General features: G+C 43.8%; 1 non-coding gene across 1 annotated transcript; it reads right to left on the reverse strand.

Annotated features, from left to right (window-relative positions):
- Nucleotides 1–14,547: 14,547 nt before the first annotated feature.
- Nucleotides 14,548–14,620, reverse strand: TRNAK-CUU (transfer RNA lysine (anticodon CUU)). The gene has a single exon. It is a non-coding gene; the product is annotated as a tRNA-Lys (tRNA).
- Nucleotides 14,621–14,903: the final 283 nt, after the last annotated feature.

The following is a 14,903-nucleotide window of genomic DNA, read 5'->3' on the forward strand; positions in this document are numbered from 1 at the left end:
TCCAGTTCTTGAAGTGTAAAAGGCACATTATACTGTTCTTCTCTGAGAGAAGAAAAGTCCAAGGGTGCTAACTCTCTGGCAGACTTTGAGGAAAGAAATGAGGGGCATAGATGGAGTCCCTGAGAAATACGGACCAGATGATTGCCAATTTCATTGGCAACATCTAGTGGGTTTGCTATATCAACACCGGCAACCCGCAGAACAGGAGCCGGGTCAGGAGAATATTTACCACTCAGTTTTCGTACTTTTTTCCAGACTGCACTCATAGAGGAAGCAGAGGTGATGGTGGAGACATAATCTCGCCAGCAAGTGCGTTTAGCGTCACGGATGACACGGCGAGCGATCGCACGCTTCTGTTTAAAATCAAGGAGTCGCTCTGTGGTTCTATTGTACCGGTACCTGCCCCATGCAGCGCGTTTCAAACGTACTGCACGAGCACAAGCAGGAGACCACCAAGGCACGCATTTCTGAGAATGCCTGCTCGAAGTTTGGGGTATAGAATGAGAAGCTGCGGTGAAAACGGAGGATGAGAATAGGTGTAAAAGCTCATCGATGGAGGACGAAGAAGGAACCTCTTTAAAAACAGTCAGGTGTGAGTAAAGGTTCCAATTTGCCCGATTAAATTGCCAGCGTGGGGTGCGAAGAGGTGGCGAATATGAAGGGGAAGTAAGAATGATTGGGAAATGATCACTGTCATGTAAGTCCGGGAGAACAGACCAAGTAAAGTCTAATGCGGCGGAGGAAGAGCAAACTGAGAGATCGATGCAAGAGAGAGTATGAGTCCGAGGATCAAAATGGGTGTGAGTACCTGTATTTAAAACATGGAGGGGGTGGGTGGCAAGAAAAGCCTCTAACTGAATTCCACGGGAATCACAGTGAGACCCTCCCCAGAGGAAATGGTGGGCATTAAAATCACCAAGTAACAGAATTGGTGGCGGTAATGACGAAACAAGGAAGGCAAAATCCGGAATAGATAATGCCCGAGAAGGAGAGAGATATAAAGAACAGAGCGTATACCACCTATGTAAGTGGATACGGGCTGCTGTGTAATGCAGCGAAGTATGAACAAATAGCTGATGGTACGGAATATCAGTGCGGAGAAGAAGGGCACTTTCATTAAAGGTCCCATCAGGAAAAGGATCTGAAGAATACAATAAATTATAGCCTGAGATGTGAGAAATAACAGCAGAGTGTAATTTTGGTTCCTGTAAGCAAACACCAACAGGGGCAAACTGGGAGAGTAACATCTGAAGCCCACCCCGATTACCCCTGAGGCCACGTATATTCCACTGTAAAAAGGCCATGAATGGCAATGATAAAGATACTTGAAATCCGCAGGTAAGGGTTCCTACGGACTAGGAGGGTTAGAAAAGTCCACATGCGGAGGCAGTGGAAAATGTTCAAGCAGCGAAGGAACGGTGCGCTGTGAAGAAAGGAGTTGCGCAGATGGAGCAGAGGAGAGAGAAAGAGCGGAAGGTGGATCAGTGTCCATTGATGGTTTGGTCTCTGCAATATATTCAGAGATTGCTTCAAGTGTTTCAGAATTCAGAGATGTCGTATGGGAGACAATATTGGGAATGGTAGGGGGAGGATGAGTAAAGATTGGAACTGTATTGGACTGTACCAAGGTAGGGGGGGCGAAAGGGTGGAGGGAACTGGAGAAGCGTGGCAGGGGACAGAAGAGACAGGAACCTGGGAGGTGGCAGAAGAGGAAGAAACTTGGGAGGGAACAGGGGAGGAAGGTACATTACGAGGAGGAGGGTGAACCTCTGCACTTGTAACTGAGCCAGTGAGAGGGGAAGAACTAGGGACAGAGACAGGGAGGGTAAAATGAGGAGGTGGAAGATGGGTAGGAGGTGTTACCGGACCTTTTTTTGACTTTTGAGAAGTAGAGGGACGATTGGGAAGAGGTGTCGTACGAGGTCTCGTCGATACTGAGGCTTGTAAGAGAGAACTCGAAGAAGCGAGATTAGACTGAGGCGTTGAAGTAGGGACGTCTGAGCCGAGGACAGCAAAAGGATTAGATACAGGAGTGATTATGGGAGAGGTAACCACAGAGGTGGGTGTAGAAGATGGGATACCAGAAGTGGGGGGACGTTTTGAAACACGGGAATAAGAAACACGTGGGAGTCTCCCTTGGAGGCGGAGATGAGAAACTGCCATGGCATAAGGGAGACCTTCTGTCTCTTTGAGGTAACGGATTTCCCGCTCGTTTAAATAGACCTGACAACGGCGAGAGTACGAAGGGTGAGCCTCATGACAGTTAAGGCAAGAGGGAGATCGATTGCAAGACGTATTAGAATGGTCATCGGCACCACAGACTGGGCATTCGGCGATAGATCTGCAATATTTCGCTGGATGGCCAAATCGCCAGCAATTTCTACACTGTTGTGGTGTAGGGATCACCTTTCGAACTTGTAACCGATGTCCTGCTATATAAACTGAGGATGGGAGTTCTCGGCTGTCAAAAGTTAAACGAGCCACATTGCTAGGGTATCGTCTCCGCCCACGGGCAGGAAGAACGTAAGTGTCTACCTTGAGGATTGGGAGATCTTGGAGTTCCAGCTGTTCTAGAATGTCGGTGCCACATGTCTGGAAATTTTGTTGAACTATGGTATGGGGCAGAATAACGGTACCACTACAAGAATTGAGGGAATGATGTTTTTCAAGGGTGACAGGAACAGTATCTATATGGGAAAGACGAGAGAGCTCACGAGCCTGGGTAGCATTCTGTACGGTAATGATGCGCGTACCGCTCTTAAGAGCATGAAAAGAAATATCTTTACCAACATGGCGTAGGAGTGCCTTGCCAATACTATGGTCAGAAAGATAGGCAGTAGAGGAAGTTGGTCGTAAAGTGAAGAATTTAGTCCACTGTTCAGTCTGAAACTGAGCGTGGAAAGGTAGTGAAGGACGTGTCGATCTTTTCTGAGAAGAACGAGAAGGTGAAGGTGGAGAAGTATCATCAGCAGGTAATTGTCGTTGACGTTTAGGCGTGGGACCAGAGTTGGTCCGACGTGGAACGGGTCGGCGATTTGAAAATTGCCGCACCGTAGAGGGAGAGGCCGGAAGCATAGTCAGAGGAGAGCGAAGGTCTGATAAATCGAAGGAGTCAGTCGAGGCCTCAGTACCTGAAGCAGGTGAGGAAACAGCACCGGCAATAGGTACAGAGGCATGAGGAATGTCTGAAGAGTGGTCCAAAGACGAGGCGGGGTCAGAACGGGGTGCGGTATCAAGAAGGGGCCCGGGGGTAAAAGGTTCATGGACTAGGGCTGCCATGGTTAGGTTACTTCTTTCTTTTTGTTTTTAAGAAAAAAAAAGAAAGAAGAAAAGAAAATAAAAATAAAAAAAAGAAAAAAAAAGGGGGGACCGGGGAGGGATAGTTCCTAGGAGGAATGAAAGGGCCAGAAATCTCCCTCCGCGCCCAAGAGGACTCGACACCGCTAGTAGCGCAGATGCAGCATGGAACCCGTGCCATACCCTACCCTTCATGCCAGTAAACCAGCAATCTGGGATAGCAACCTCACATCTGCCGAGCTACCTCGGTGGACAAAAGAGAGGGCGGCCGGATATCCGCCACAAAGCATACCTCCTTCAGCCACCACCCCCGGAATCCGAAAGGTGGCTTCCAGAGATACACCCGTCGCCCAAAAGACACCCAAAGCTACTCCGGGATACCGGAGAGGGATCGGGACATCCCTAGGCAATCCAGATTCCACGGCAAACTACGCCACCGCCAAGAAACCTCAACGGAATGGGATCGACCCCGGTGTCCTTTCCTCTACCTAGGAACTAGCGTGCCTGTGGGAGAAATCCCAAAGGACAAAAAGAGGAAGGGCAAAAGGGAGGAGTGGGGAGGAGGAGGAGGAAAGGAAAAAGGGGAGGATGGGGGGGATGGGATAGGGGAGGGGAGATTGGGGGGTAATTAGGTTCGGTCTGAGGAAGAAGACCGATAGGTCTAATTCCTCAGACCAAGAGCCTCTTCACCACGCCAAGGAGCCCCCCTTGAAGAGGAAACACAGCGTAAATACAGTGAGAGGTGTGTATCTCTCAGTGTATATACAGTGAGATGTGTGTATCTCTTAGTGTATATACAATAAAAGTTTAGCTTCTGTTTCATGAGTCAAAGTAACTTTGACTAGTGGTGCACAAGTAATATGCTGCTTTAATAAACTGTGCGCAGTTGATAGACTGTACACGAGTCAGCCATCTTAAACACATTGTACATACATCGAGAGACGTTTATCTCTAAATATTTACTCGAAATATCCCTAATGATTGTATCTAGATGGAGTGCGGGTTGAAATACTTTTCTGGCAATCGATAGACCTTGAGCAGGACACACTATCGAATACATTTTGGCTAATTTCGTGAACCTGTGATGGTATCGCTTCTGCTGTTCCATACTAAGGACGTATTTCATAAACCGAGAATTATATCCGATTATTCAAATTAGAGCAGACTTGCGGGATAGAGTCGCCTTGCTCTTTGATCTGCTTCAGTTATGTTGCAGTTACTTTGATGTTTAATTGGCTGGAGAGAGACTCAGCTCGAGACTTGCAGAAATGAATCGAGATGGAATTAATTGTAGGAGAAATTTAATATTTTCGGTAATTCTAATTACGTGTTCGCTATTATCCTAGAACATCAGAGGTAAGGTGCAGTCTCATGAGACGGATTCTCCAACTCACTTTTACCTGTTTGAATGTTCGTGTTTAGCTTCTTGATTTACCAATAAACGTTTTTTAAACATAAAATTTTCACTTACATCGAAAAAGTGAATCCTAAATATTGTGGAGACATTACAAACATTTGTGTAGTTAGGTATAATAATATGAATTGCAGTCTTAAAAAGCTCCTCTATTCGGTGATTTTTTTTGTAAATGTGATTGAAAAGTATTTACAAAATTAAATAACATATGAGAAAGGTTTCGTACACGTGCTATTCAATTTTAGGTGGATTTTTCTCTATCACATTTACGAAAGCGCCAGTCTCCTTACCTGTGCTTCAGAATCTCTACAATCACGGTGTTGTAAACACCACCTTCAGGGCTGAGGGACTGATTACCTCATCTTTTGTATATAGTTCTTCTGTCTTCTAATTATGTCCAAGAATCTGTATTGATAAAGCCAGATGGCGAAACGTCTACTATAAAGATAAACAGATGTTGCACAAGTGTCTTAACTTTCATCAGTCTAAGAGATACCCGAGGGTACATACACTTGTATTTTATGTGCCATAAAAGTTCACTGTTTTTTTTTCTTTGATAAGTCATATGTATAATAAGATATTGGTGCTTATGGAATTATACTTTTTGACAGGTGAGAACGACTAAGACACTTTCAATATATGTCCTCTGACAGTGTCTTTAATCTTTCTCATCTTCTAAATAACATATTTCTGGTTAAAGAGTAGATTATTATTATTATTATTATTATTATTATTATTATTATTATTATTATTATTATTATACTTAGGGTAAGCGCTAGACTCGTAACAATGGGAGGCAATCTGGTGTTACCCCCCCTTCCCCCCCAAAAAAAAAGGTGGAAGGCAACGCTATTTCCTTGCGTGTGTAACTTTTCCGTTAATCACAGGCCGAATACTAGACGTTAGTTTTTTTATCTTGTAAGAGGCCGGTCATAGACCAGGCCGCGGGGGCGTTGACCCCCGGAACACATTCCACGTATTCTGCATATGAAAAGAAGGAATTTGGTTTTCTGTCAATTTCACTTGTGGCTTTTTGCTCTGCCTCTCCTGAACTTCGACGCATTCACTTTGAATTCGCTGTTTTACTTCTTCGGAAAGTCTGTTGCCTCTGAGGAGCTCTGTTATCCATCATTTTCTTGTGCGAAGGACACACCTCTCCCTTATTAATTTGTATCTCCCCCCTTTCCTTCGTAATAGTGTCTGAAGAGCACTTCTAGTGCCCTTGAACCCATCCTTCGAAATACTAGGTTCTAGTTGATCATACTGTCTCCTCAGCATATTCCAATAAGCTCGTGATTTATTAGCTCCCAGTTGATGTTCTTGTTGTTAAAGTTAAATTTGGTGAATATACCATCATGATTGAGTGTGTTTTGCTGTTTAGGACCAGTGGGTATGACATGTCTCAGCTTCTCTTAGGTTGTGGTCTGAGTTTACTGTCTTTTACATTATTATATTTCGTACCATCTCTTCATTATTTGCGAATATGAACGAGGCCTGGAACATTTCCTAGTTTGGTTAGTTCTGCTATTTGCTGCAGTCTTAGTGCTTCAGTTGAGGGAGATTGTTAGCATGCACTAGCTCCTGGATTCTTTCTGTCACAATCTTTGCTACAGTTTTCTATTGTATGTGCCTTAAATTGCAATCACAAAGCAATAGAACATTTGGGACCTGGTTACCTGGAGGCTATTCCGGGGATCAACGCCCCCGCGGCCCGGTCCATGACCAGGCCTCCCGATGGATCAGGGCCTGATCAACTAGGCTGTTACTGCTGGCCGCACGCAGTCCAACATACGAGCCACAGCCCGGCTGATCCGGCACTGACTTTAGGTATCTGTCCAGCTCTCTCTTAAAGGCAGCCAGGGGTTTATTGGCAATTCCCCGAATGCTTGATGGGAGGCTGTTGAACAGTCTTGGGCCCCGGACACTTAAGGTGTTTTCCCTTAGTATACCAATGGCGCCCCTACTTTTAATTGGAGGTATTTTGCATCGCCTGCCCAGTCTTTTACTTTCGTAGGGAGTGATTTGTGTGTGCAGATTTGGGACCATTCCTTCCAAGATTTTCCAAGTGTAGATTATGATATCTCTCTCCCTCCTGCGCTCCAACGAGTACAAGTCAAGTGCTTCCAAGCGTTCCCAGTAGTTAAGGTGCTTGACAGAACTTATACGTGCAGTAAAGGATCTCTGTACACTCTCTAGATCTGCGATTTCACCTGCTTTGAATGGAGATGTTAATGTACAGCAGTATTCCAGCCTAGAGAGAACAAGTGATTTGAAAAGGATCATCATTGGCTTGGCATCTCTCGTTTGGAACGTTCTCATTATCCATCCTATCATTTTCTTTGCACGTGCGATCGTGGCACTGTTGTGATCCTTGAAAGTGAGATCCTCAGACATTACTACTCCCAGGTCCCTTACATTATTTTTCAGCTCTATTGTATGGCCAGAGTCTGTAGTATACTCTGTTCTAGTTATTATCTCCTCCAGTTTTCCATAACGGAGTAGTTGGAATTTGTCCTCATTGAACATCATATTGTTTACCGTTGCCCACTGGAAAACTTTGTTTATCTTCTTGGAGGTTAACCGCGTCCTCAGCAGATGACAGCCTCCTGCAGATCCTAGTATCATCCGCAAAGGATGATACGGTGCTGTGATGCATATCTCTGTCTATGTCTGATATGAGGATGAGGAATAAGATGGGGGCGAGTACTGTGCCTTGTGGAACAGAGCTCTTCACAATGGCAGCCTCCGATTTAACTCTGTTGACCACTACTCTTTGTGTTCGATTTGTTAGGAGTTGAAGATCCATCTCCCCAGTTTCCCAGTTATTCCTTTAGCACGTATTTTATGGGCTATTACGCCATGATCGCATTTGTCAAATGCTTTTGCAAAGTCTGTGTATATTATATCTGCATTCTGATTTACTTCCAGTGCATCCAAGGCCATATCATAGTGATCCAGTAGGGTTCGATGTTTCACTGCTGGGAAGTTACGTCCAGTGGTTTGTATACAAGTGCGATAACTAGATTATGATTATCACATTTACCCACCAAAACTCCACCTATATCGACTCAGCGACTCTTTGCATAAAGACCCCCTCCCTCTCCCTCCCCAGCTGTTTATTTCTCCGACTGCATAATTAGATTGAACCCTGGTAAATTCTGAGGCGTCTGCCCTTAACAACTAAGGGTAACTCCTGGGACTTCTGCACAACAGCGTGGACGACAGCTTTAGAGGCAGTAATTAGAGAAAGCGAGTCACTGTAAAGGGAACAAGGTAGGAGCAGCTGTCATCTCTCAATTACTGGTACTACCGGGCGAGACGCTTCAACAATTATTATTATTATAATCAAGGGGAAGCGCTAAACCCGTAGGATTATACAGCGCCGGGGGGGATGTGGAAGGCATTCAGGCTTAATTCGGGAAACTGGAGCACAGATCCAATTCCCTAAATCAAGAGCCCCTCACCAACTTCAAGGAAGTTTCCGTGAGGGGACGCTTCAACAAGCTTATCCTATTTAAAGGCAATGTTGATTTATTTGTGTTAAATTTAACATGTACGTTGTGAAAACTTAACGTTTACGTTTGGTGTTAGTTATCAATGATCTGTGTAATGGTAAGGCTTTTTCTTTATATATATATATATATATATATATATATATATATGTTTACATTTGCCAGTGACGCTACTATGGTGGTAGTCAAACGTTGTCTGTTTAATGTGGAAGAAAGTGAAGTTTTGATGAATGGTTTGAAAAACCGACAAGTTGAAGATTGAGACACTTATGCAGCATATGGGAATCTTTATTCAGGAAACGTTTCGCCACACAGTGGCTTCATCAGTCCAATACAAAGAGGAAGGCGTAAGGAGAGGAGAAGTATGAGGTAATCAGTCCCTCAGCCTGGAGTCGATGTGTTCAGTCCATCAATCTTGTAGAATGTACAGCATAGGGCCGTAGACGTGGCTTATATACTGTAGTGAGGTGAGGTGAAGCAGGCGGAGGAGGGGTCATAGTGGTACCATCCACTAGTCGAAGTAGGTCTTCGTCCAAAGGTTGAACAAGTGTTGAAGAATTCTTTGTAACAAGATCCCATGATGCTGCGGTGTCTGACAGTTGTGATGAATGGTTTGAAAAACCGACAAGTTGACAACTGTCAGACACTGCAGCATCATGGGATCTTGTTACAAAGAATTCTTCAACACTTTGTTCAACCTTTGGACGAAGACCTACTTCGACTAGTGGATGGTACCACTATGACCCCGCCTCCGCCTGCTTCACCTCACCTCACTACAGTATATAAGCCACGTCTACGGCCCTATGCTGTACATTCTACAAGATTGATGGACTGAACACATCGACTCCAGGCTGAGGGACTGATTACTTCATACTTCTCCTCTCCTTACGCCTTCCTCTTTGTATTGGACTGATGAAGCCACTGTGTGGCGAAACGTTTCCAGTGTTCAGTGGTCAGTCGTCAGTGTTCAGTGGTCAGTCGTCAGTGTTCAGTGGTCAGTCGTTGAGTGTTCAGTGGTCAGTCGTCACGTGAGGTCACAGACCCTGAGCTGCTTTGGGGATTAGCGTGGACGGTTACAAAGCATGGCTTGCTTCTGCAGTGTTTTAAAAACTGAGTTTGGAGAGTTGAAGGAGGAGGTCTTGCTTCTCCAGGAGGAGATTAGGAGGCTGAAGGTCCACCTCAATGGGCCTGGGAGAGAGTGTGAGGTGGTTGGAGATGTGGGGAATGAGGCTTCTAGCAGTGAGGTGCAGTCTGTCTCTCACTGTGAGGAGGCTGTAGGTGGGGAGGTAGCAACGGGTACCAGCAGTGAGGTGCAGCCCAGCACCTGCTACAAGTGGCGAGTTGTTCACAGTAATGGGAGGCGCATCAGAGTAAGGAAAGTTAAGAGTGAAGATCTGAAGGTAGGAAATCGCTTCTCTGTTCTCCAGGATGAATGTACTTCAGTGGCCAGTGAAGGTAAGGGTACTACTGCCCCTGCTAATGAAGGTAAGCGCATTCTTGTGGTTGGTGACTCTCAGGTAAGATATGTTGACCGTGCTTTTTGTAATAGGAATAAGAAGATGAGAGATAGAGTGTGCTTCCCTGGAGCTGGTGTTGGGGACATTGTCAACAGACTGGATAATATCATGTCAGGTAATGGGAACAAGCCCATTATCTGTCTCAGTGCTGGTGGAAATGATATTGGGAAGGGTAGGAGAGAAGAGCTGCTAGATAAGTACAGGTCAGCTATAGATTTCATTAAGTCTAAGGGAGGGATCCCAATCATATGTAGCATCTTGCCTAGAAGGGGAGTAGGAAATGAATGGTTGTCTAGGGCAATTGGTGTAAATTGCTGGCTAGACAGATACTGCAAGGAACTTGCAATCCCATTCATTGACAACTGGAACAACTTTTATGGCAAACATGATATGTATGCAAGGGATGGGGTTCATCTCTCTGGGGCAGGGGTGGTAGCACTTGCAGACTCGATTGAGAAGGCCATTGGTGAAATGCCTATGATTTTAAACTGATGGAAGATAGAGGTATGGGTGTGTGTGGGAAACAAGCAGGTTGCAACACTAGGGTTGGAAACAGTAAATGTATAAAAGGCATTCAGCATGAAGTTATAAATAAAGACAATAGAACAGGTCAGAAAACAAAGGGGGACAGCAGAGGGCAGCAAGGGACTAGCTCCCTTAAGGTTTACTATACTAATAGCAGGAGTGTTAGAAATAAGATAGATGAGCTAAGATTAATTGCAAGTGCAGGAAACATAGATATTATTGCTATAACAGAGACCTGGCTCAATCTGAAAGATAGAGAGATGCCATCTGAATGTCACATACAAGGCTATAAATTATTCCACACTGACAGGGTCAACAGGAAAGGTGGTGGAGTAGCGATGTATGTCAGAGACAATTTAAATTGTTGTGTTAGACAAGATATTAAATTAGAAGCGTCAGCCACTGAATCTGTTTGGTTACAGCTTCTCGAGGGCCGAGAAAAACTAATTTTGGGTGTGATTTACAGGGCCCCAAATCTTGATAGGGAGTGCAGTAAACTTCTATGGGACGAAATTCGTAAGGCATCTACATACGAAAATGTTGTGCTAATGGGAGATTTCAACTATAGACAGATTGACTGGAGCAATTTGACAGGAAATTTAGAGTCGGGTGACTTTCTTGATACGATCCAGGATTGTTTTTTAAAACAGTTTGTGACAGAGCCAACTAGGGGAAATAACCTCCTTGACTTGGTTCTTGCCAGTAGGGAAACACTAATTAATAATCTTGAGGTTAATGATGAGCTTGGGGAGAGTGATCACAAATCACTCAGTTTTAACATATCATGGAATTCCCCTAATAATGGCAATCAAGTCTCCGTCCCTGACTTTCGCTTGGCTGATTTCATAGGACTGAAAAATTACTTAGGTGGGCTGAACTGGAATGACCTGACTAGGGGTCAGGTAGGTGGTGATGGTTGCCGATATGATGCTTTCCAGGGCATAGTTCTAGCTGCTCAGTCAAATTATGTTCCAAATAGGGAAATCAGATCAAACAAAAATGATCCTAAATGGATGAACAATAGATTAAAATATCTGATTGGTCAAAAGAGAGGCATATATAGGCAAATCAAAAGAGGAGAGGGGCAATTAAGAAATCGATATATTCAGTTAAAGAGAGAAATAAAAAAGGGAATTAGAAAAGCAAAAAGAGATTATGAGGTTAAAGTTGCAAGAGAATCGAAGACTAACCCAAAAGGATTCTTTCAGGTATACAGAAGTAAGATCAGGGACAAGATAGGCCCACTCAAAAGTTCCTCGGGTCAGCTCACTGACAGTGATAAGGAAATGTGTAGAATTTTTAACACATACTTCCTCTCAGTTTTTACACAGGAGGATACCAGTGATATTCCAGTAATGATAAATTATGTAGAACAGGACGATAATAAACTGTGCACTATTAGGGTCACAAGTGACATGGTCCTTAGGCAAATAGATAAATTAAAACCTAACAAATCCCCAGGCCCTGATGAACTGTATGCAAGGGTTCTAAAGGAATGTAAAGAGGAGCTTAGCACACCTTTGGCTAATCTTTTCAACATATCACTACAAACTGGCATGGTGCCAGATAAGTGGAAAATGGCAAATGTGATACCTATTTTCAAAACAGGTGACAGGTCCTTAGCTTCGAACTATAGACCAATAAGCCTAACCTCCATAGTGGGAAAATTTATGGAATCAATAATTGCCGAGGCAGTTCGTAGCCACCTTGAAAAGCATAAATTAATCAACGAATCTCAGCATGGTTTTACAAAGGGACGTTCCTGCCTTACGAATTTATTAACTTTTTTCACTAAGGTATTTGAGGAGGTAGATCATGGTAACGAATATGATATTGTGTATATGGACTTCAGTAAGGCTTTTGACAGGGTCCCACATCAGAGACTATTGAGGAAAATTAAAGCACATGGAATAGGAGGAGAAATTTTTTCCTGGATAGAGGCATGGTTGACAAATAGGCAGCAGAGAGTTTGCATAAATGGGGAGAAATCAGAGTGGGGAAGCGTCACGAGCGGTGTTCCACAGGGGTCAGTGTTGGGCCCCCTGCTGTTCACAATCTACATAAACGACATAGATGAGGGCATAAAGAGCGACATCGGCAAGTTTGCCGATGACACCAAAATAGGCCGTCGAATTCATTCTGACGAGGACATTCGAGCACTCCAGGAAGATTTGAATAGACTGATGCAGTGGTCGGAGAAGTGGCAGATGCAGTTTAATATAGACAAATGCAAAGTTCTAAATGTTGGACAGGACAATAACCATGCCACATATAAACTAAATAATGTAGATCTTAATATTACGGATTGCGAAAAAGATTTAGGAGTTCTGGTTAGCAGTAATCTGAAACCAAGACAACAGTGCATAAGTGTTCGCAATAAAGCTAATAGAATCCTTGGCTTCATATCAAGAAGCATAAATAATAGGAGTCCTCGGGTTGTTCTTCAACTCTATACATCCTTGGTTAGGCCTCATTTAGATTATGCTGCACAGTTTTGGTCACCGTATTACAGAATGGATATAAATTCTCTGGAAAATGTACAAAGGAGGATGACAAAGATGATCCCATGTATCAGAAACCTTCCCTATGAGGATAGACTAAGGGCCCTGAAACTGCACTCTCTAGAAAGACGTAGAATTAGGGGGGATATGATTGAGGTTTATAAGTGGAAGACAGGAATAAATAAAGGGGATGTAAATAGTGTGCTGATAATATCTAGCCTAGACAGGACTCGCAGCAATGGTTTTAAGTTGGAAAAATTCAGATTCAGGAGGGATATAGGAAAGTACTGGTTTGGTAATAGAGTTGTGGATGAGTGGAACAAACTCCCAAGTACCGTTATAGAGGCCAGAACGTTGTGTAGCTTTAAAAATAGGTTGGATAAATACATGAGTAGATGTGGGTGGGTGTGAGTTAGACCTGATAGCTTGTGCTAACGGGTCGGTTGCCGTGTTCCTCCCTTGAGTCAATGTGACCTGACCTGACTAGGTTGGGTGCATTGGCTTAAGCCGGTAGGGACTTGGACCTGCCTCGCATGGGCCAGTAGGCCTTCTGCAGTGTTCCTTCGTTCTTATGTTCTTATGTTCTTAATAAAGATTCCCATATGCTGCATAAGTGTCTCAATCTTCAAAGTGAAGTTTATGTGCGCATATGAACGCGCTCACTCATATCGGCGAGCATACGTACGTTAACAAGAACACATACGTAAGCATGCACATATATATCGGCAAGCATACATACTTAGACAAGCAAATATTCATAGCCACACAAATTTTTACAACACGCCCAAATTTGTCCAATATCTCAACATCAGTGACTGTGATCAACAAAACTTTCATCAGATTCACTGTAAACAACGAGTTTTAAGTGTTCCTCCGCAATGTATTTTCAACAGATCTGCTGAAAAGGTTCTGACGCCGAAGTACATGTCTCTTGGTGTATATACAGAGATATATGCCTCTCGAATATAAACATACACACGCCTTTCAGTGTGTGTGTGGAGATACACGCATTTCAGTGTAAGCACAGAGATACACATCTCTCAGAGTATATGTACAAAGATACACGCCTCTCAGCATATATGCTAACATTTCCTAAGTTAAGTGTATACTAGGTATGAGATCATATTGGAGTCATCACGGCCTAGTCGGTAGTACGAATGGTTTGCAACTTGCATACCTTCGGTAGTTCAGAGATTAATCAGCAACAAAAGAAGGTATATTTCGATTATTCAGCTACAAGACTCAAGAAGAGTATCATATTCAGTTGCAAACGACGTCGCCTAAGAATTACAGAATGGACATAAAGCGCTGGAATATATGCACAGATGACGAAGTTGACCCCATGTATTGGTAAACTTCCCTAAGGGTGAAAGCAGGAATTAATAAAGGGGATGTGTACAACATTTTGAGAGTATCTAACCGAGATAGGACTGTGGCAATGGATTCAAGTTGGACAAATTTAGATTGAGAAATGATATATGGAAGCTCTGGTTTAGCAGTGGAGTTGTAGATGAGTGAAACAAACTCGCAGGTAGCGTCATTGAGGTGACAATTTTAGGTATTTTTCAAAATAGGTTGGACAGGTACACGAGTGGGTGTGGATAGGTTTGAAACTGACCTAAAACTTAAAAGGGTGACTGTAGTGTGGAGCCGTGATGCTGAAGGGCTCTTGATCGAAGCAGTTGTAGCTATCATCCAGTTCCTTAGGTCAAACTTGATTACTTCCATATTACTGATTTAAGAGTGTTCCCTATGAACATAATACGTACGTGAAAACACATCGCCCAACGTGGGGCTCGAACCCACGACCCCGAGATTAAGAGTCTCGTGCTCTACCGACTGAGCTAGCCGGGCTTGGGCAGTGTTGGCATATATTCCAAATAAATGCAAAACTTAATATATGAGATACCTAATAATTTTTGGTTGCTGAAATTGAATCATAGTTACTTCGCAGTATAAAACAACAACAGCATAACGTTTTTTTTTTCATGACCCGATGTTATGAAGACAAACACCACTGAAGTACTGCCATTCCCACGAGCCTCCCTGGGGCGGTGATGATGGCAGACCAGAGGCCTAGCTTCTCCCTACGAGCCCCGTGGGGGCGGAGAATGGGGGTAGACCTGGGGACAGTTGG

The sequence above is a fragment of the Cherax quadricarinatus genome, chromosome 1, assembly GCF_038502225.1.
Source record: "Cherax quadricarinatus isolate ZL_2023a chromosome 1, ASM3850222v1, whole genome shotgun sequence".
In the NCBI taxonomy this organism is placed as follows: domain Eukaryota; kingdom Metazoa; phylum Arthropoda; class Malacostraca; order Decapoda; family Parastacidae; genus Cherax; species Cherax quadricarinatus.